Consider the following 22,744-nt stretch of genomic DNA (forward strand, 5'->3'; position numbering starts at 1 on the left):
CAAGCATCTGGATAATCCAAGCCATTTATGTAGTCAATGTTTTCAATATATCGTGATATTTTGGTGCTAAATTCGTAAATACAGTAATTACAACATAATATTACTGCATATTGATCTACTTTTTCTGTAAAATTTGTAGTATAACATGAAGTTTTGGTGCTTAATTTGTAAAATCATATCCTAATTTGATGTTTAATAGGCTTTTCCTTAATCCCTCATTATCCAAGATATTCGCTTATCCAAGCTTCTGCCAGCCCATTTAGCTTGGATAAGTGAGACTGTCAAGAGTCAGACGCCAATTAGCGAACAAAAATAGAGTTTATTCAGCAGATAAGCCAAAAAGTAATGTTAACACAGAAAAAACCTTGAAACACTTCACTATCAGTGCTTCAAGAGCAGTTCAAACAAAAATATAATTCAGCAACACAAGCTGGTAAAAACAAGGCTAAACAAACTTAGTGCAAACTGCACTTTCTGAGTCCAAGCCCTGCCAGCCGGCTCTGTAGTTTTCAAAGGAACAGTTCCCAAAAGAAAACACCAAATTGGTCAGGAAACAAACAAACAAACCAAGAATGCAGTAGACTGCTTCCACAATGTGGATAAAGCCGAAGGCTCTAAAGGGATGGTGAAAAGACGTCGTCCGGGATTCCAAGGTCAGGTCAGGAGATAACAGCGGTGTCCAAAGAGCAAGCCAGGAGTCAAAAGCTGATAGTAGTCATCAATCACAGGGCAAAGGCAGTAGCAAGGTCAAATTCCGATCCGAGGTCTGAAGAGGGTGCAGTCATCCAAAACAGGTCCACGATAAGACACAGCGAGAGCCAAGCTAGGTGATAACAGCAGATTCAAATCATAGTCCAAGTCCAGTCTTCATGGAAACACAGAGATCCCAATGGCGCCTCAGCAACACCTTGCCACACGCAAAGTACAGTGGCCAAACATTCCCATTTTATTCCCCTTCCTCCTGGGTGACCAAACACTCACACCCAAACACCAGGTGTCCCAAATCTACTCAGAGTCTGAGCTCCACACAGCTAGAGCTCGTGGATCTGGAGTACCTAGCAATTCGTCAGAGTCCCAATCATCCTGCCCACACCTAGCCCCATGAACACTTAAAGAACCATCCTCCCTTCTCCAAGCATCCCAATTGGGATCAGCTCCTGCAGAAACCCCAGGTTCAGAAGTATCCATAGACCCCAAATCCCCAGACATCTCTGGTGGCTGTGCCCATTCAGTGCCCGCTTCCCCAGCCACCACCTGTTCCTCAGCATCCATCTCCCCATCTGAATCTTCCTCAGAAGATCCCCCATATAGCTCTCTAAGTCGCTTCCTGCGCAACTCCTCCAGTGAACCCTCATCACGAGGGTTTTTTCTTCCTCTTCGAATTCCATCCCCATCAACCATAATCCCCGAAGGCGCAGTCACAACAGAGACTCTACTGTATATAAATTGTAATAGCAAAATGTATGGGATATACCATATCTCATGGAAACCTTTCATTTATATTTTAAAAAATATATTATTTATTGTTTATTCCACATAGACCCAGAGTTTTTTTTGGTTACATTGACATGACTCACCTACACATGACAGCCACACACTAACATGTTGCAACACACAGTTTGGAAAGCTCTGCTCTATATAATTCAGCTGAATTTATCTTGAGCAGACACATAAAATAATAGATTTGGAAGAGACCACATGGGCCATCTAGTCCAACCCCACATATGTGACTAGTTTTAACTTGCAACAAAATATTTAATAAATCTTACTGCAGAGTATTGAAATAAAATGCCTTGCAACAATCCAACAAAATTAAAATTTCAATTAATTGCTATTTATAGGGATGTTAATCTCAACATTGACATGCCACAAATATGAATTAAGAGATGGATAAAATCAAATTAAGGTTTATACATAGGACTTTTCTGTTCATATACTTTAGTGCTGTTTGGCTTGGGAGATGGAAAATTTTGAGTGCTGGCCAGAAAAAACAAACGAGCCTGCTTACTATAAGCCACATTTACTGATCCTAGAAGAGAAGACTTGGGAGTATTCTACTTTGTGCTGATGACACTTGGTTGCAATATTTTGGGGTCTTTTAATGTGAAGATGCATCTAAAAGGTAAAAAGAATCAATTCTATCTCTTTTTCTTTTGCAGGTGAACTGTTGTTTGGTAACTCAATGAAAGTCCAATTTTCTGCCTTGGAAAAATGACAGGTGTTGAAAAGGAAATAAGAGGAAGAAGGGCTAGAAGCAATATACACCAACATCTTTATATAGCACTTTTCCCTACAAGATAAACATGGCAATCTGAATTTGGAGAGTGTAAGCAGCACCAGGAAAAGTTCCTTTTTTGAAACCCCTGTTCCCAAAAACCTCCAGCCACAGACAATGCTCCAAACACATGTTACAAAAAACTTCGAAGAAAAAGAATATCCCTTTCCACATTTTCAAGACTGAGGATGTTTTTAATGAACATAAGTCGTTCTTTGGGGCCATGTAACATTCCAATGGAACCAGAGAAAGAAACAGCCATGCCAAATCCAGGAGAATGGGCCAAAAAGTTGTATCCTACTGGGAACTGCAATAGGACCATCATTTTGGCAAATGCAACTGCAAAAGCATGTTGCCCAGCGATGTTTAGAGAAGCAACATTCCGATTTCCCTATTTTGGGATCTTTTCCTGGCTTGCTAGTTGGTTTAGTGCAGAGGTTTTGCAGGAGGATGTTTTGTGTGGCAAGCATTCAGATGGTTAGAAAACCATTTAGAAGTCATAACTCAGTATTCTGGCATCCACCGGCAGGGGCCTACAACTGATTTAAACTCATCTAAATAAGAGTCCTCCTGCGTCTCCTGTAGCTTTGGGGCTGCCTGTAATTCCTCCTCAATGAGCTGGAATAGCCTTGCTGTTATTAAATGTTTCTAAGGATACAAATCTCTTTTCCATGCTCTAAACCCTGAGCTAAAAGTAACAACTGACAATGATGTAAGTGTTCACTTTTAGGTAGATTAGAGTACCTCCTGGGCACCTCCAAACAATTTCCTGTGCTAGATTTTTCAGGATCCAAATCTTTCACCCTGTGTCTTAAATAGTCTGCTGAAAGTTTCACTAAGCCCCTGTCTACACAGATAAAAACAAAAATCATGTTCTCCTCAGACTGGTTGTGATCCTGACATACAAAGTTTGTGACGATTTGCATCCCAACTGGTTCTTTGGCCCTTACTTTACTTACTTAGGCAATCCCTTGTAGCTCAAGGATGATGGTCCTCCAAGTGTGCGAGTATCCTGGCTGTGGATGTGTAGGTGGTTGTGGAGACCTACTCTTGACCCACATGTGTTTCTGCAGTGAAGACATTGGTTTCCAGATGGAAGGTAGTCCCGGAAAGGGTTGGCTTGACACGCCTTCCTCTTGGCACGTTTCTCCCTTAAGCCTCTAAAAATTCTGAAACACTGTTGGTAACAGTGACCTTCAATTAGAGCGCTCAAGGGCCAGGGCTTCCCAATTGGCTTTGAGCCCGTCTTTAAATCTCTTTTCCTGTCCACCAACATTACATTTCTCATTCTTGAGTTGGGAATATAGTAACTGCTTTGAGAGACAGTGATTGGGCATTCAGACAACGTGGCCAGTCCAGCGGAGTTGATGGCGTAGGAGCATCACTTCAATGCTGGTGGTCTTTGCTTCTTCCAGCACGCTGACATTTGTCTGCCTGTCTTCCCAAGAGATTTGCAGGATTTTTCGGAGCCAACACTGATGGAATCTTTCCAAGAGTTGAATGTGACATCTGTAGACAGTCCATGTTTCGCAGGCGAGCACCTTGGTATCCCTACGGATGTCCCAATCCTCAAAGACTCTCTGCTTCATTTGGAGAAATGTTACACTCGCAGAGCTCAGGGGGTGCTGTATTTCAGCATCAACGTTGACTTTTGTGAAGAGGTGGCTGCCAAGGTAGCAGAAATGGTCAACATTTTCTAATGTTACACCATTAAGCTGTATTCCTGGCATTGCAGAGGGATTGGCTGGTGACTGCGGGAAGAGCACTTTGGTTTTCTCGATGTTCAATGAGAGGCTGAGCTTCCCATATGCTTCTGCAAAGGTGTTTAGCGTGGCTTGTGGATCTTCTTCTGAATGTACACAGAGTACGTTATCATTGGCATATTGGCGTTCTATAACAGATGCTGTTGTGACCTTGGCTTTGGCTTTCAGTCTGCCAAGGTTAAATAGTTTGACATCTGTCTGATAAATTATTTCCACATGGCCACACAGCCCGAAAGACATACAACAACCCTGTGATTCTGGCCATGAAAGCCTTCGACAACACATATTTCCACTCCGGTGGGAAGCCCTTAAGCCCCTTTGAAATGCTCCACATTCTGAATGAGTTCTGGGAAATGTTTTCATGTGACCAGCCATAACAAGCAACTTCACATTGTTATCAAAGGGGGGGGGGGACTTGGTGGTGACCCAGACTAGTTGGTGAAAGGTGAGAAGGATCTGCAGATCATGTGATTCTTCTCGCCAGGAAATGGGCTTGGTCATGGCCGAATATTAAATTTGCCGCAACATTATTATTTTTAAAGAAGAAATGTGTCTGCAGATAATTGCTGATCAGTATACAGTAGAGTCTTGCTTATCCAAGCCTCGCTTATCCAAGCTTCTGGATTATCCAAGCCATTTTTGTAGTCAATGTTTTCAATATACAGTACTTATATATCAGTATTAGTGCACCTCCACACAACAGGATGGCTAATTATGCCAAAGCCAGAAATACGCATATTTGTGTGCAGGGAAGGAAGAAAAAAAAGGTGAAGCAGCCCTGCAGTGTAAGAATCACATGCAGGAAGCGAAAAAATTAAAATTAAAATCCAGCCAGAGAGCTCTAGTACCACCACAAACTATAGACACTAACATTTCATATGCAATCAAGGCAGTTAAAGTGCAATTATAGTGCTATATAGAAAGATGCTGAAACTGCTCGTCCATTTCCCTTCTGTATGCTAAATGGGTGTGTGTGTGTGTGTGTGTGTGTGTGTGTGTGTGTGTGTGCCATTTCGCTTTTTGCTCAGACAACAAAATTCCTTGTGTGAACTTTGCTGACTCAATGGTGGCTGAAGAGCCATTAGAGTAATTTCCTGTAGAGTCATTGCCACCTTTTTGCAGGGAAGAAAAAGTTCTTGAAGACGCTGGTGTTCAATAGTGCTGACATCTGTTGAAGGAAAGGACACAGACTCATTTCATTTTACCCTCTCTTGAGGGCTGCTGCTCTTATCAGGTTGCTTATCTGTTTGGGAAAAGCGAGTTGGCACCAAAATTGCAGGTGTCATTTTTAAAATCCAGAGTCCTCTGTGGGTTTGCACTCTCTCTCCATTTGTGTCAGGAACTCACAGTTCTTTCCACCTTCAAAGCGTAACTATGGCTAGCATGATGTATTTCAGTCTGAAAACTAACAGTAGTGAGCTCCAAATCGGTGCTTCTTAAACTTTTCCTGCTCACAACCCCGTTCCCTCCAAGAAATTTTTATGTGGCTGATAATAAATCAGCATTCGCGAGGCTTGCTAAACAGACTGATTTTCCTTTTTATGAAGTACAGCTGAAGCATCTTCTGCAGTCTATTGTAAACACTGCACGTTTTTGCTAACAGATTTGTGTACAGAGGCAGAATTTATAAATTCACTGTAGCCAAAATTTTCATGACATCAACATTGACATAATAATAATAATAATAATAATAATAATAATAATAATAATAATAATAATTTATTTGTATTCCGCCCTATCTCCCCAAGGGGACTCAGGGCGGATTCCAACATATACAGTAGAGTCTCACTTATCCAAGAAAAACAGGCCGGCAGAACATTGGATAAGTGAAAATGTTGGATGATAAGGAGGAATTGAGAAAAAAGTCTATTAAACATAAAATTACGTTATGATTTTACAAATTAAGCACCGAAACATAATGTTTTACAACAAATTGACAGAAAAAGCAATTCAATACACAGTAATGTTATGTAGTAATTACCATATTTACGAATTTAGCACCAAAACATTGCAACATTTACTACAAAAACATTGACTACTAAAAGGCAGACTGCCTTGGATAATACAGAACATTGTATAAGTGAAGCTAGGATAAGTGAGACTCTACTGTAATGGCAAACATATAATGCCTCCGTAAACAAACAAATACTGACATAAAAATCTCAGAGAAGCCCGCATATAATAATAACATTAACATTTGGGATCGTCTTCCACAGTTTAAGAAGCAGTGCCCCAAATGACATTCAAAAACCATGGCTGCAAGCAGGAATTTGGGTTCACCAAAGAACTAAGGCTGGTATAAATTTGCTTGCTAACTGGAAATAGATCCAATAATCTGAGAGGTAGGACAGAGCCCAACTGAGATAAAAAGAGGGAGGAAAAGAACAACCTCTCCCCACAATTTTGCACAAATATCACAGAAAACAGAGTGGTCTTCTGTCACTCTGGACACTGGGGCAAATAGAAGTAGCAATTAATTACATGAAATTAATTCCTTTCCTCAATAACAAAGTTAAAACTACAGTAGCATTATTAACCATTAACACAGAAAAATCAAGAATGTCTACAGAGGGCAGTAATAATAATAGTAATGTAATATTAATAGTAATAGTAATAGTAATAGTAATGGGTGACGTGGAATGTTTTCTTGTTTTATTTATCTGTTTTGATCCCTTTCAGATAGAAGTTGACATTCCGATATCTGAAAAACTCCAAAATTTAAAATTGTCCACTTGGGTGGCTGAGATACTGACACTGAGATATACAGAATAGGGTACATAAAATGAAATTGCAGGTACAGTAGAGTCTCACTTATCCAACATAAACAGGCCGGCAGAATGTTGGATAAGCGAATACGTTGGATAATAAGGAGGCATTAAGGAAAAGACTATTAAACATAAAATTACGTTATGATTTTACAAATTAAGCACCAAAACATCATGTTATACAACAAATTTGACAGAAAAAGTAGTTCAATACGTAGTAATGCTATGTAGTAATTACTGTATTTACAAATTTAGCACCAAAATATCACGATATATTGAAAATATTGACTACAAAAATGTGTTGGATAATCCAGAACGTTGGATAAGTGAGACTCTACTGTACTACTCTCTGCCAACCTAGCAGTTCGAAAACATGCAAGTGTGAGTAGATCAATAGGTACCATTTCTGTGGGAAGGTAACGGCGCTCCCTGCAGTCATGCCAGCCACATGACCTTGGAGACGTCTACGGACAACGCCGGCTCTTCAGCTTAGAAATGGAGATGAGCACCAACCCACAGAGTTGGACACGACTAAGACTTAATATCAAGGGAAAACCTTTACTTATACCTTACTCTCATGAATACAAGGGTCATAGGTAAAGGGTGGTGCTCATCTCAATTTCTAAGCCAAATAGCCGGCGTTATCTGTAGATACCTCCAAGGTCATGTGGCTGGCATGACTGCATGGAGCACCGTTACCTTCCCACCAAGGCGATACCTATTGATCTACTCACATTTGCATGTTTTTGAACTGCTATGTTGGCAGAATCTGGGTCTAACAGCAGGAACTCACCCCACTTCCTGGATTCAAACTGCTAACCTTTTGGTCAGCACGTTCAGCAGCTCAGTGGTTTAACCCACTGTGCATTAATAATCTAACTTTTCCCCAAAGATGCAAAGCAGCATACGTGGTTTACCAAACTTCATGGCTATGCAGAAATCTGAATCCAGGCTTCATGCTTTATAATCTAGAAAAAACATTATGAAGATCTTTATATTTACTCTGTATTTTAACTGTATCAGGGATACAATAACAGCTCAGGATAAATTAGATTGTAATAGGATCATGGCCGCTAGTCTGTTTCTGCAGTCTCCATTGGGATTACGCATTGGTTTAATATTGGAGCTTGGGTCAATTTGTTCTTCTGGCAGTCCTGGAAGACACCTCTCTCTGCTGACTCCCATCACAAATTGTGATTTGGCTGAATTCTGAACCATTTATGTTCCCCCTCATGTGTCGGCTTCCCTCTCAGCCTGTTTTCACAAGCAAAGCTGAGCTTGCAAGTTGTACTCATGCGTACAAAGGTGTAATACTAGAACTCTAGGAGTAATGTGGATTTTGTGTAATGTGAGACTCTCCCCCTACCATTCCCCCTTTTCTGTGTGTGTGAGTGTGTGTGTGTGTGTGTGTGTAAAACCTTGTGCCGAAGCTCCCTTTGTTGGAGTCCCTGCAGCCAGTCAGGTGGTAATATTAAAGATTCTGAAGGCAGCTTAAAGTACCCGCTGGTGTTTCGTGCACTGTCTGCGTTTCTAAACTCTTCTTTCACCTCTCAGTGGATCAAAAGCTGAAGGGCCTCTCAAACAATGCTAGATCTTGCAGATCCCCTTGTAGTTTTTCAGTGTTCAGAATGCCGGCAATCTATCCCCCTGCATATTCTTGCCAAGAGTTTGTAACCAGGAGACCATTTGGGTTTCCTAACTGCACGAACTGTATAGCAGATGTGTGCAGCTCTGTTCTCATGAGTTTGCCCTAATCCTTCTCAGTTTTGAAGTGTGGAGGTGGGGAAAAGGTACAAGGCAAAGAAAATAAAGTACTTTATTTTTTTTCCTCCTCTGGAGCTATTAAATTGCAACAGTTCATACTGAGCCACATTGCTGTGCATTGCCGAAATCCTCATAATTGGCCTGAATATGATTAAAGAAACTTCTCACCCCTGGAGGGTTTTGACTCTGAATAAGTTCAGTTCATTTTCCTGACTGATAAGCGTTGTCATGTTTGATCTGACATCAAAAGTATTGAGAGAAAAAGCAGACCGAAGTTTAGAGCCCCCCCAACTCCACTCCTTTTTGAGATTGAGTAGAAAATGTGTAAGTTATGTGAGACCAAACAATTATACCTTTTCACCCTGTAGTCATTGAATATGGAGCTGTGCTTTTATTCTCAGGGTTCTTTTTGTAAATCAACAGTTGCCAGTGAAAGGAAGGGAGGAAAGGGGAGAGATTTCTTGGATGGGTGGCCCAAATCTTTAGGAAATTCATCGTCCATCAATAAAATGAAAGCATTCTAATATGTTTAGTGATTTATCTTAATTGCACGATGCATTGCTTCTCTGCCCACCCATGCTCCATGTTGCTTTACTGAAATAATATTTTGAAACATCACAAAAAAATATCTATGTATACCATGGAGAAAGCAGCAAGCACGGAATACAGAATTGTCTGTGTTACAAACTTAAGAACTTTGCAAGTGTTTGTTCTTGAAGTCCTAAAGTGCGATGGGACTGACGAAATAAAATAAAACAACCAAAAGCAACGGGTGGCCTATTGGCCACTGCAGACCTCTACCGATTTACAAGCAGCAATGCTTTTTCAATATTGCACTGATTATTTACAGTAAGATAGCCAGTTTTATTTAGCATGTAAGCTGATTGAACCCAGAGCCTGTACTGTTACTTTGTAAATCAATTACTTGCAGTTGTAGTTTCAACTTGCTCCAAAATAGATACTACCAGAGTTACTAATTTGAACAGTAAAAGAAAGAGAAGAAAGGGGAAGAAAAAAAGCAACGAAGCAGCATTTTAAAGTCAAACTTTTTTATTTTAGCGTGATTTTTGTGGAGATAAACCCACTTCTTCAGATGCAGTATAGAGTAATACAAATGCTTCTTGTAAAGGAGATGGCTCATGGGATAGGATGGGAATGTCAGCCAGTTGTTCCCCAATTGACAGGGAAATAGACTGCCATTGAGTTCCTGCTGCTCAGAAAGTGGAGGTGGACAAGTCAGGAGATGCTATGGAGCTAACGTAACTATGGACCTCATCACATTGGGGCAAGGGGGGGGGGGGAAGCAGGAGGAATCAACTTCTTGCTGTAGCATTTCATTCAGTTGCATTTAGAATGAAAATGGATACAGTAGAGTCTCATTTATCCAACATAAACAGGCCGGCAAAGAGCCCCCAGTGGCGTAGTGGATTAAAGCCTTGTAACTTGAAGGTTGGGTTGCTGACCTGAAGGCTGCCAGGTTCGAATCCCACCCGGGGAGAGCACGGATGAGCTCCCTCTATCAGCTCCAGCTCCATGCGGGGACATGAGAGAAGCCTCCCCAAGGATGGGAAAAACATCAAAACATTTGGGTGTCCCTGGGCAACGTCCTCGCAGACGACCATTTCTCTCACACCAGAAGCGACTTGCAGTTTCTCAAGTAGCTCCTGACACACACACACACACACAAAACAAAACAGGCCAGCAGAACATTGGATAAGCAAAAATGTTGGATAATAAGGAGGGATTAAGGAAAATCCTATTAAACTTAAAATTATGTTAGGATTTTACAAATAAAGCACCAAAACATCATGTTTTACAGCAAAATCAACAGAAAAAGCAGTTTAATACATGATAACATTATGTAGTAATTACTGTATTATGAATTTAGCACCAAAACATCGCAATGTATTGAAAACATTGACTACAAAAACATTGACTACTAAAAAATTGGCTACAAATAAAGATAGAATTGCATAAAATGAAACTACAGTAACAGCACTGTCGGAAGTTAAATCCATAAAAAATTCAGTCATTGCTGCCTAGAAAAACAGCTGTGGATCCAGGCGGGAGGCAGACTGCGTTGGATAATCCAGAACATTAGATAAGTGGAAGTTGGATAGGCGAAACTCTACTGTATTTTCAATCACCATCACATATGATATATTTTGACCATTTCTAATGAAATCAACTGCATTGTGAGCTATCACATGGATGAGTGTAGTCCCCATCCATTCCTGATTCACACACACACACACACACACACACACACACACACACACACACACATATATATATGAAAATTATCACATTATGTCAAAATGTGGAAATCCAAGGTTTTTAGGAAGGAACAAATACAGCAACATTGACGTGGTGATGTATCAAAATTGTGCAATTCTTGAGTAATTTTTTAAAAATTACTGTTAAAAATAATGTAAAACTTGTGAGAAAAGGAGCATCGATGCTCATTGGTAGACTGCCCACAGGAACTCCCACTAAAGTGATCTAACATGGGTGAATCTGACGGATCCCATTGCATATAAAATTAAGCGCATTTTGCCATTTCTGTGCAAATCAGGAGCTGTTATGTCGAGTGCTCCCTGACTCTATAATCCCCAGTTTCTACATATTTCAAAAACAGTTTACTGATGGCGACCCATGGGGGCCTAGTAGAAGTAAGTTAGGGTCATGTGATGGGGTCCGTAGGACTCTGTCTGTAAACTGTTTTTGAAGTGGATAGAAATGGGAGGGTGATTTATGTCTGATGAGGTCTCAAGGTGGTTATATAGCAGATAAGAGAGTGCCAAAATATGGTGCAGAAAGCATACAAAAATGTCCATCTCATGCACAAGGGAGGGGAAAAAAGTATTTTAATTTTTGCTTGTAAGGGTGAAAAAAAGCAAAATTTACATCTCTCACTAGTCATTTGTCGCAAGTTACTTCTCAGCTCTGATGGAATGCCTCTAGATTTAGAAAGCATTGGATGACAGGAACCTGAGTCGTTTCCTTGTATCTTGGTTGGGTCTGAGGCCAAGGCCAGTGGGTAATGTGGGCCAAGAAGGAGAGAGGGCCCCAGCCAAAGGCCTTGTTGTGACTGTTCTCTGTGAAGGTACAAAGCAATGCCTGTTCCCTCTTATTTAGGCCATTTCTCTCTGCCTTTGTGGAACAAGTTATGCAGCAAGCGCTCTGACCCGTATTGCTGAGACTACTCCTTGCACAAAGAGCATCAGCTCACGGGTGCTTTCTCTTTTACTTCTTCCGGTAAAAAATGGAAGAGCCTTGGGAAACAACAAAGAGAACTGAATAATAAGAAATGGCTGGGCCTTGATTTTTCAGTTACAGTGCCATGGAAAGTTTCCTTTGCCAGTGAAATTTGATGTTTTATTTGAGATTTAAAAAGCAGAACAGCCAATGAATTGCCACCAACTGAAGTGAAAAAGTAACTACTTTAATTTCCAAGGAATTGATAAAATTATCAATTCTGCCATGGACAAACTGAATTGGAAAGGAATGGAAAAGATGATGTTGTACTTACCACAATAGTCTTCAAGATGAAAAATATCTCAAAAAGATATCACAATTATAATTCAGTACCTGAAACATGATGGAAGAAGAAATGGCCCCAGGCTCACCATTTTGCAGTGTGAGGCAATATATTTTTTCTTACATTTGTTTAGTTTTGTTACTTTTTTAAAAAGGGCAAAATCCATCCTTCTCTTGTGGGTGGGTTGTATATTGCCTGGTATTACTTGTGTCCTGTTGGGAGATCACTCTAAATCTATTATCCTCAAGGTTGCCACCTTTGCAATAGCAATCCAAAAGATTCAATGCAGTGGATTGTAAAGGGGATTAGTTATTGTAGCTGCCATTAGTATGATAGTAATTTAATGTTTTGTTTTTGTATTTTTTTTAAAATGTAATTTTTTAGTTTAATGTAAGTATGTTAAAGGTACACTGCAGAATTTCTATAATGGATGTTGTGCCATAAATAAACAAACTTGATGAACAATTTAAATCCCATCCTCTTCTGGAGACCCCCATGGAAAATTCTGTCCCTCCTCAAATATTTCTTTTGTGTGCATTGTATTCTTAATTGGTTACGTATGTTTTATAAGTCTTTTATATTTATTGTGTCAGAAGCGAACCGAGAGTACAAGTTGTAATGTATTTGAAAACACAAACTTGGCATTATACTAAATGTCCTTTGACCAGTAGCTGGCCACTTGGAGTGTCCCTGGTGTTGCTGTAAGAAGGTCCTCCATTGTGCATGTGGCAGGGCTCAGACTGCATTGTAATAGGTGGTTTGTGGTTTGCTCTTCTCCACACTTGCATGTCTCAGACTCCACTTTGTGGTCCCATTTCTTAAGGTTGGCTCTGTATCTCGTCGTGCCAGAACGCAGTCTCTTCAGCGCCTTCCAAGTCGCCTAGTCTTCTGTGTGCTCAGGAGTCTTTTATATGTACATCTGAAATGTATACATATTATCTTTGAAATACGTATGTATATTTTTTCCAATTGTGTCCTTAGCTATTGCTCAACCTAAGGATTTCAAAGTCCAAATATTTTCTGGCCCAGTCCAGGAAGTACAGACTGAGGCAACTTCCTCAAACTGTTTGAACCTGGATTCCTCAGATACACACTCATATCATTTGAACAGAAATAAAACCACACCCAAAATCTATCTGCTCTTAGCTGACACTAGAAAAGAGTATTGCTGTTGAGTCCACAGTATTAGCAGCCTATCTAAAGTTGGAATTGTTTTGTATTCATCAGTTCAGTATAAAAGGCTCTCCAAAATGATTGTCCATTATTTAATAATTTTATTTTGCAGTAGAAATATGTCAATGCTAATTAATTTCTTTAAGAGATGTTTTGTTTTTAAAGTCATGTTCATTTTGGGGAGGGGCAGAATTTTTCATATCTGATTTTTAAAAAAATGTGATAAAGTAAATAATGGTCGTACACATGTTATTTATACCTCAGTACTTACTGTCCTGAAAATGCTTGTCCCTTTGGAAGTATGATTCAGATGCTCTGAACCAAAGGAGCATTTTCCCTTTTCCTGTGTTAAATATGAAACAAAAGACAACTGCAAAACACCTCATTAAAAAGTATTCCTTTGTTTCCTCCACCCATGGTTGACAAAATAAACTAGAAATAATCATAGCAGTTTTTCCTACGTAGGTGGTCCATTTTATACGCTGGCCTTAACATGACCTCTCAAATACATCAATATGCATTTGACTAAATAAATTAAAACTAATTTAGGAAGTAAAAGTGTCCATGCTATTGCAGTATCAGCATTTTCAGCTTGTCTCTTCATTATAGATTACACTTAACCATAGCAAGCAGAATGTTTAACTTGAGTAGAAGTTATGTGGTATCTCAGCTTAAATGCTGTGTTTTTCACTGGTGCCAGTTCACACATTTGGGTGCTTACCATGTTATATTTCACAGGTAGCATCTGAAACATTGATGATCCCTATGCTACTCATCTTCCCTTCTTTCTTATTTGCTTAATGTCCTGCTCCCCCCCCCCCCCAATGTCCCTTGCAGTAAGCAATAATAATATTCTTATAACCTGCTTCCATCTCCCCGAAGGGACTCGGGGTGGCCTACATGGGGACCAAGCCCAACATAAACAGAATTCAAGGTACAAAATTAAAGCACATAACAATAACAATATAATTAGACCCATTCAAACCAAGAAAATAAAAGCATCATAAAATAGATCAATTGACATCATAAAACTGAAAAATTGGCCTATTGAGATTTGCGAGGGAAGGTCAGTGCTTGTGCAAAATGCAGAACAATAGGACCAGGACTAGGAGTAAAGTGCTGGAAACCAGAACAATAAATAAATTAGGGCTGGGCAGGGATGGTTACAAGCTAAACAGTTATTCAAAGGCACATTGAAACACCTTTACGGAAAGTCTTTACGGAATGTGGACAAGGTGGGGGCTAATCTGATTTCCCTGGGGAGAGAGTTCCAGAGCCGGGAGGCCACCACCGAGAAGGCCCTCTCCCTCGTCCCCATCAACTGTGCTTGTGACGGAGGCGGGAGCAAGAGAAGCCCCCCCCCCCCGGTGGATCTTAGAGCTCACGCCGATTCGTAGGGAGAGATATGGTCATGGAGATAAGGAGGACCCAAACTGTTTAGGGCAATCCAGCACTGGTTTCTAAAACCAGATATGCTAGTAACTGAACAGAGTTTTGGATCTCACAATGAATATGACTATAGCTATTCAGCAGTTCCAACACATTCAGCAATATCTGTTGTCCAGATAAGTAATGCTGAGCAAGCAGAAATTATAGCAATACATTTTGTTTTCAGTATTTCATAGGTACGCACATGTGCATAATTTCCACTATATATTAAATATCTGGAGGTCCTGGGAGTTGAAAAGTGAAGAACTCTGTTATATGTACGAACACATAAACAATGTTTTAGAAAGACAATTCCATCCTCTTCCCTGCTCAAAATGTGCAGGGATTGTTTTCACAATTGAGAGATGCCAAAAACTAGGAAAAAGTGTCGTAAGATACTAAGTGATGTATGTGTATGGGTCACCCTTTAGGTGCTGCTTTGCTAATGCTTTTGACATGTGTGCACCAGGTTTTTGTCTTCATACACTTAGCAGGTAACTGTACACTTTAGTGAAACTTATTATGTAGCATCTTCACTATAGGTGTCAAAAACTTAACTAGTAGTGAGCTCAGTTGACACATTGATGTTTACTTCCAAATAGACATGCTGTAGTTTTGAGGTGGGCCTTTGGTACCCACAGGGATTTGCTTTGAGGACTCTGTGAATACAAAAATCCATGAATACTAAGCTCCATTATAAAAATTGTAGTAAAATAGAGTGCCTTATATAAAATGGAAAAATCAAAGTTTATTTTTTGTTACAATTCACCATTATCATTTCCTGGCAACTTATTTTCAGACATGCCATCTGAAGGTGCCACATAGTCTTCATGATTAGTAGTTATTTATCTTACAACAATATAGTTGAATGCCTTTTAAAATTACCTGATGGGCACTATACCTTGCCCTTGATGGCTCAGCGGATTAAACGGCTGAGCTGCTGAACTTGCTGACCAAAAGATCAGCAGTTGAAATCCAGGGAGCAGGGTGAGCTCCCACTGTTAGCCCCAGCTTCTGCCAACGTAAAAGTTCGAAAACATGCAAATGTGAGTAGATCAATAGGTATCCCTCCAGTGGGAAGGTAATGGCGCTCCATGCAGTCATGCCGGCCACATGACCTTGGAAGTGTCCATGAACAACGCCAGCTCTTTGGCTTAAAAATGGAGATGAGCACCAACCTCCAGAGTCGGATACGTCTGGACTTAATGTCGGGGAAAACCTTTACCTTTATCCTTCCAAAGTGTAAATCAGCATAACTCTAGTGAAAGTCAATGTCGTTTACATCTGCAGAACATTCACTCAGTAGTAGCTCTCTTCCCTCCTTCCCATTATGAAGAGAAGGTATCTTTATAGGCTTTTTAAAAAGTGTTTCATATCCTCAAGTTTCAAGAGAGCAGTCCAACACTTGAGTACATTGGGGCACTTAAAACAAAGCAACTTAATGAGTTCTGATAATCAGCATGAGTAATGTTTGCAAGGAGAAAAGAAATTCTCAGATTGACACCCAAAACAAAATGCTCTTAGATGGAAAAGAAGAAGGTATAAAGAGAATATGTTTACATGCCACGTGAAAACAGAAGGGTTCATATTGCACTCCCTAAATCTTTCATGCTGTCATTATCCCTGCTCTGGTAAAGCTGTAGGAGAGGAACTGGTCAGCATTTTGGCCTTCTTGTGGTCTCTACATAATACTGGGGCTGTCCTTGCACAGCGATGTAATCTCATTTGTCCATGGTAAAATCCTCATCTCATGATAGTGTTTTAATTCAGTTTGCTCATTTGAGGAAGGGATTTTGAACTTTAGATTGTGTAAACTGCACAGAACTAATTTGGGCTGGCTTGTTTTGAACTTGTGCCCATACCAAACCACATTTGTTTCTTTAAAGGCGAGCCAGAGGTCAGCCAAAGATGCTGATGGAGTCGGTCGTGATGTGTACTGACTCAGAACCGGATTTCCCTAAGAGTAAATGGTGCTACATACCCACGACTCTTTCATCGTTGTGCTCTCTCTTTATGATTTTACATATAACCACATCCTGATTCTTGTCTATGTGGGGACGGTTTTTGAAGTGTGTAAAATGACCCCAGGAGTAACAATGGCATCATTTGTTACTGAATTATTATGAGACAACTACAAAAACAGAAATGTTCAGCACAGAAAGCTAATCTTTGTAATGTTACTACAGGTGGAAGAAATTAGAACAATCATGTGAGTTGTGCAAATGCCTGATTAAATGATCCTACAAATCTGTCACATTGCCCATTAAATTTCATAGGTGAGTTGTTGAGGGTTTTTTTAATGGGGTCAATAGGAGTTTCCAGTTCTATATCTTGCCATTAAACTTCTCCTGCCTTTGCATTAAACTTCTAATGCCCCTCTTTACCTTCCTATTTCCCATGTTTCATTTTTTCCATTACCAGTTCTACACTTTCTGCTATCAGACATTGGACCAGACCATTTCCTGTGGTTATGCTAGCAACTCAAATGCATTTGTATTCCCACTTTCATAAGCAGCAGCCCTGGGTGGTGTTGGGAACCATGGGACATGCATTTGTTGAATGGGCGAGAGCAGAAATCCCCCTCCAGCCCCAAGAGCATGGCATGCCTATGGTCTAATAATAATATTATAATAACAACTTTATTTTTATAACCCGCTTCCATCTCCCCGAAGGGACTTGGAGTGACTCACATGGAGACCAAGCCCAGAAGTCAAAACAGATAAAAGTTATAACACAACAACAATGTAATTTAAACAGTTGAGCAATAAAATAAAACATCATAAAATACATCAACGGATATTGAACTGAAAGGTGGGGCTATTAAAATTACAAGGGAGGGGCAGGTATGTGCAAAACACAGGACAGTAGAATCAGGAGTGGAAGTAAAGTGCTGGAGATCAGGGCAGTAAACAGGTAAGACTGAGCAATTACGAACTGACCTATTGTTCAAAAGCACGTTGAAACATCCATGTCTTCAAGTCTTTGTGGAATGTGGACAGGATGAGAGCTAATCTGATCTTCCTGGGGAGAGAATTCCAGAGCCGGGGCCACCACCGAGAAGGCCCTCTCCCTCGTCCCCACCAACCATGTTTGTAACGGAAGTGGGAGCGAGAGAAGGGCCTCCCCGGAAAATCTAAGAGCCCGTGCTGGTTCATACGGGTAGATATGAACCAGCATTCCTGAAAGGGGAAAACAACAAAAGTGAGCAACCTTTTAAATGTCATCTCACCTCCCAAAAGTCCAGAGATAGAGAGTGTAGTAAAGGAAATATTCAAATAACACAACTCTCTGTATGCTGTAGGGTTGGAACTACTGTACCAGCATTCTTCACCTAATCAGTATACTGGGCGGGACTGGTGGGGGACAAACAACACTTGAAAAGGCACATGATTTCTATACCTGCTATAAACAGTAAGAGAAGGGTTGAGATGGAGTTGAAATGTTTTATGTGCCATAAATGTAGCATTATCATCCTATATATTATCCACAATAAATGTGGAAGTTTTTAATCATAATTACTTACATTTGGGGATGGGTGGATATTGTAGTTACAGGAAAAACTGAAAAAGGCTTCCGTACCATTAATGGTTGTTTAGAAGAGGGAATTTCAGTAGGTGTTGCAGGATAGAAAAAGAAAAGCTCACCTGAACCTATCAGCTTCATTGCTGAATGAGTAATAAATCTGGCTCTTCTCTGTATCATTGCATCACTACATAACACCAAGTGAGGTCCTCAATGGTCAGATTTGGAAACTTTTTTTTTTTTGGTAGTATACCTCTTGGGATCTTTGGAGCTGAAAGTCACCTTCTCAAGCTGGTGATGATGTTTGTGAAGATTTTGAAATGTTAGAGTATTGTGAAGAATGAGAGGAAGAGGACAAAGACAAAGATGAAGAAGAGGAGGAGTTACTGACATCCCAATCACCATCATCCTTCATATTATTTGTCATCAATTTGGAGTTGTTTCATAACGTTAAGCCAAGGATCCTTTTAACCACAGATCAAACTCTGTGCTTTGCATCCCATTTTACCTGGTAATTATACAAGTTCATGCAACATTTCCCACTACTGTTGTATAAGATCAAGTTCACTGTATTAAGTTGTGCAACACCATATCCCATTGCATTCATGCTTTGGGGGTTTCACCCTTTTGCCTCTTCTAAATCTGAGACTCTAATTGTAAAATGTTTTCCCATTGGAAAAGCTTTCATAAACACGGCTTGTAAAATGTGACTCAATGTGCAATATAAACGCTATAACCGTTATTCTATAGTCTAATATGCATTTTGTTTAACTTTATGTGACACAGTGTAGCTGTTAGGATGTATGTTTAATTTAGGTTCCCCAAAGTGTATTAATTAAGATGGTTATTTCATCTTATATAAATAACACAGGGCTATTAAAATGTGTTTAATAAGGATAAACGATATTATAAAAAACAAGCCGTAAAAAATGGTAACACTGTGTAAGACTAATAAATAAATGCCAACTGATTGTAAAAACAATAATTGCAGGAGGTTAGCCACTATGTAATTGACAATGGTTAATCCCTGGGTAGGTTTAATAATCACTTGATAATTATTTAAACTACAATAATGCTATAGATGGTGTCTAAATTGTGGTTCTTTTCTTCAATTGATATTTTTTATTTAACTATCCCTTAGGGAGCTGTGCAGCTAAAGTGTTGAGACATACATATTCTGAGCAGGCACCTTAATTAACTGTATTTTACTTGGCAGTGGAAGTCAGAAACACCAGTGTCATGGATCTGAACAGAAGCATCCAAAGTGTATTGACAAACGAAAAAGTGGGAAGGTTGGTAAACCATTCCTGACTGTTTATTGTGATTAGAATTAGAATATTTAGAGTGAAAGAAGTCTTACAAACCAACAACATGGTGTTTGGTCAAACACCCACTAGATTTTTAAAAAAGCCTACCAAATAATAATAATAATAATAATAATAATAATAATAATAATAATAATAATAATAATTTATTTATATCCCACCCCATCTCCCAGTACAGGACTGGGAGCAGCTGAAAACATAAAAGGAAAATATTCATTGTCAACAAGTACATACATACAGACATAACTTAATAAATAGCATTAAAAACCCAACCACATTTGATAATAAAAAAATCATAATAAACAATACAACACAATACCACACTAAACAGTGCCCGTAGTGATAAAAGCCATATTCCTATTCCACTCCACATTGCTTAAAAGCCTTAAAAACCTTAGAACCTTAGCTTAACTATCTGCTTCTCCATATGCTTGGGAGCACAAAAACGTTTTTAACTGCTTTTTGAAGGATATTGTAATAATATTAATAAAATAATTAAAAGTTAAAAATAATATTGTAGGTAAAAAAAAATCAATGTAGGAAAAATACGAAGAAATGTTTCTACATTGAATCCATCTATATATATAAAAGAGTGATGGCATCAGGGCAGTGGACAAAACAACAAAACTACAGGCCCCCCAACCTCGAAATTTGACAACACAACCCATCATCCACGCCTCTAGGTTGATACAACAAAAAGAAAAGAAAAATAAAGTCCTAATTAGAGGGAGAGCAATAATTGTTTTTATCCAATTGCTGCCAGTTTAGAGGGCTAATCTCTGCCCACTTCGTTGCCTAGCAACCAAGGGACAGCCAGGTTTCAGTTAGGGGACAGGCAGATTTAGGCCTCACTTAGGCTTCTTCCACAGATTATCTAATTTGCACTGGATTATATGGCAGTGTAGACTCAAGGCCCTTCCACACAGCTATATAACCCATTTATAATCTTATATTATCTGCTTTGCACTGGATTATCTTGACTCCACATTGCCATATAATCCACTTCAGTGTGCATTTTATACAACTGTGAAGAAGGGGCCTCATATAACCCAGTTCTAAGCAGATAATATAAGATGATCAATATACAGTAGACTCTCACTTATCCAACATAAACAGGCCGGCAGGATAAGTAAATATATTGGATAATAAGAAGGGATTCAGGAAAAGCTGATTAAACATCAAATTAGGTAATCGTTATACAAATTAAGCATCAAAACATCATATTATACAACAAATTTGACAGAAAAGGTAGTTCCATGCGCAGTAATGCTATGTAGTAATTACAGTAGAGTCTCACTTATCCAACACTCGTTTATCCAACGTTCTGGATTATCCAACGCATTTTTGTAGTCAATGTTTTCAATATATCATGATATATTGCTAAATTCATAAATACAGTAATTACTACATAGCATTACTGCGTATTGAACTACTTTTTCTGCCAAATTTGTTGTCTAACATGATGTTTTGGTGTTTCATTTGTAAAATCATAACCTAATTTGATATTTAATAGGCTTTTCCTTAATGCCTCCTTATTATCCAACATATTTGGTTATCCAACATTTTGCCAGCCCACTTATGTTGGATAAGTGAGACTCTACTGTACTGTATTTACAAATTTACCAGTAAAATATCACAATGAATTTGAAACAGTGACTACAAAAACATTGATTATGAAAAGGCAGACTGTGTTGGATTATCCAGAACATTGTATAATCGAATGTTGGATAAGTTAGATTCTACTTTGATATGAAATAATTTCTAGGATAGAATAATGCAGAAGAATATAATCTCTAAAACCAGGACAGTAATAAAGAAATAAAGAAAGTAAATAAAGCAAGGAAATTGGAAATTCCACAAAGGAAACAATCAGGGCCAGCTAACACCTCTCAAGAAAGGATTCTTCCAGAAAGGAAGCTGAGAAGGCAGTGAAGCACTATGTATTACCAAAGTCATTATTATTACTATCATTACTATCCTTACTATTATTATTATTATTATTATTATTATTATTATTATTATTATTGTGTTGCGGTCAACCGTGAAAATGAATACAATCTGGCTCCAAGTATTCAAAAACACTAAAATCAGAATATATAAAAATTAATGTGGTATAATAAAACAGAAAAATACAATCTCTAAAATCAGAACACTAAATAAAGAACAACACTCTGAAAATAGGGGAATTCCACACAGAAAACAATCAGGGCCAGCTAACACCTCCCAACAAAGGATTCCCATCATCAAAGTCTGGCCAATCCTCTGTTTTCTCAGGGCCACAGACAGTAGAAGCATATAAAATATCGCAAACAACACCACTCTGAAAACAAGGTAATTCCAGACAGGAAACAATCAGGGCCAGCTAACACCTCCCAACAAAAAAATCACTCAGGGAGGAAACAGCTAGGCTTTAAATCTGCAAGGCCATTACATCTTAATCATTTTTCCTAATTGCAGCATTCATACTTGCCTCCAACAGACAAAAAAAAAACAATCAGAAATATTGTATATTCACAACCTTTAGGAAATAATGTCCCCTGATGGCACAGAATGTTAAAGCGCTGAGCTGCTGAACTTCTGGACCGAAAGGCCGCAGGTTTGAATTGGGGGAACTGACAGAGCCCCCACTGTTAGCCCCAGCTTCTGCCAACCCAGAAGTTCAAAAACATGTAAATGTGAGTGCATCAATAGGTACTGCTTCGGTGGGAAGGTAACGCTGCTCCATGCAGTCATCCCACATGACCTTGGAGGAGTCTACAGACAACGCCGGCTCTTCGGCTTAGAAATGGAGATGAGCACCAACCCCCAGAATCAGACATGACTGGACTTAACGTCAGGGGAAAACGTTTACCCTTTACCTTAACTACCACCAATTCCTCAATACTTTATTTCCCATACCACCATTCTTCGCCACAGCAACGCGTGGCCGGGCACAGCTAGTGGTTACAGAATTCATGGCTATAAAACTGATCCTCCATATCCACAGGCTCTGCATCCATGGGTTCAACCATCCATAGCTTGAATTTTTTTTAAAAAAAATTTCATATATATTTCACTTATATTTCATATAGGTGACACCATATCACAACGCCATTGAATATAACAGAATGGATTTGGTTTCCACAGTAAAGGTAAAGCTTTTCCCCTGACATTAAGTCTAGTTGTGTCCAACTCTGGGGGTTGGTGCT

The sequence above is a fragment of the Anolis carolinensis genome, chromosome 2, assembly GCF_035594765.1.
Source record: "Anolis carolinensis isolate JA03-04 chromosome 2, rAnoCar3.1.pri, whole genome shotgun sequence".
NCBI classification, from domain to species: domain Eukaryota; kingdom Metazoa; phylum Chordata; class Lepidosauria; order Squamata; family Dactyloidae; genus Anolis; species Anolis carolinensis.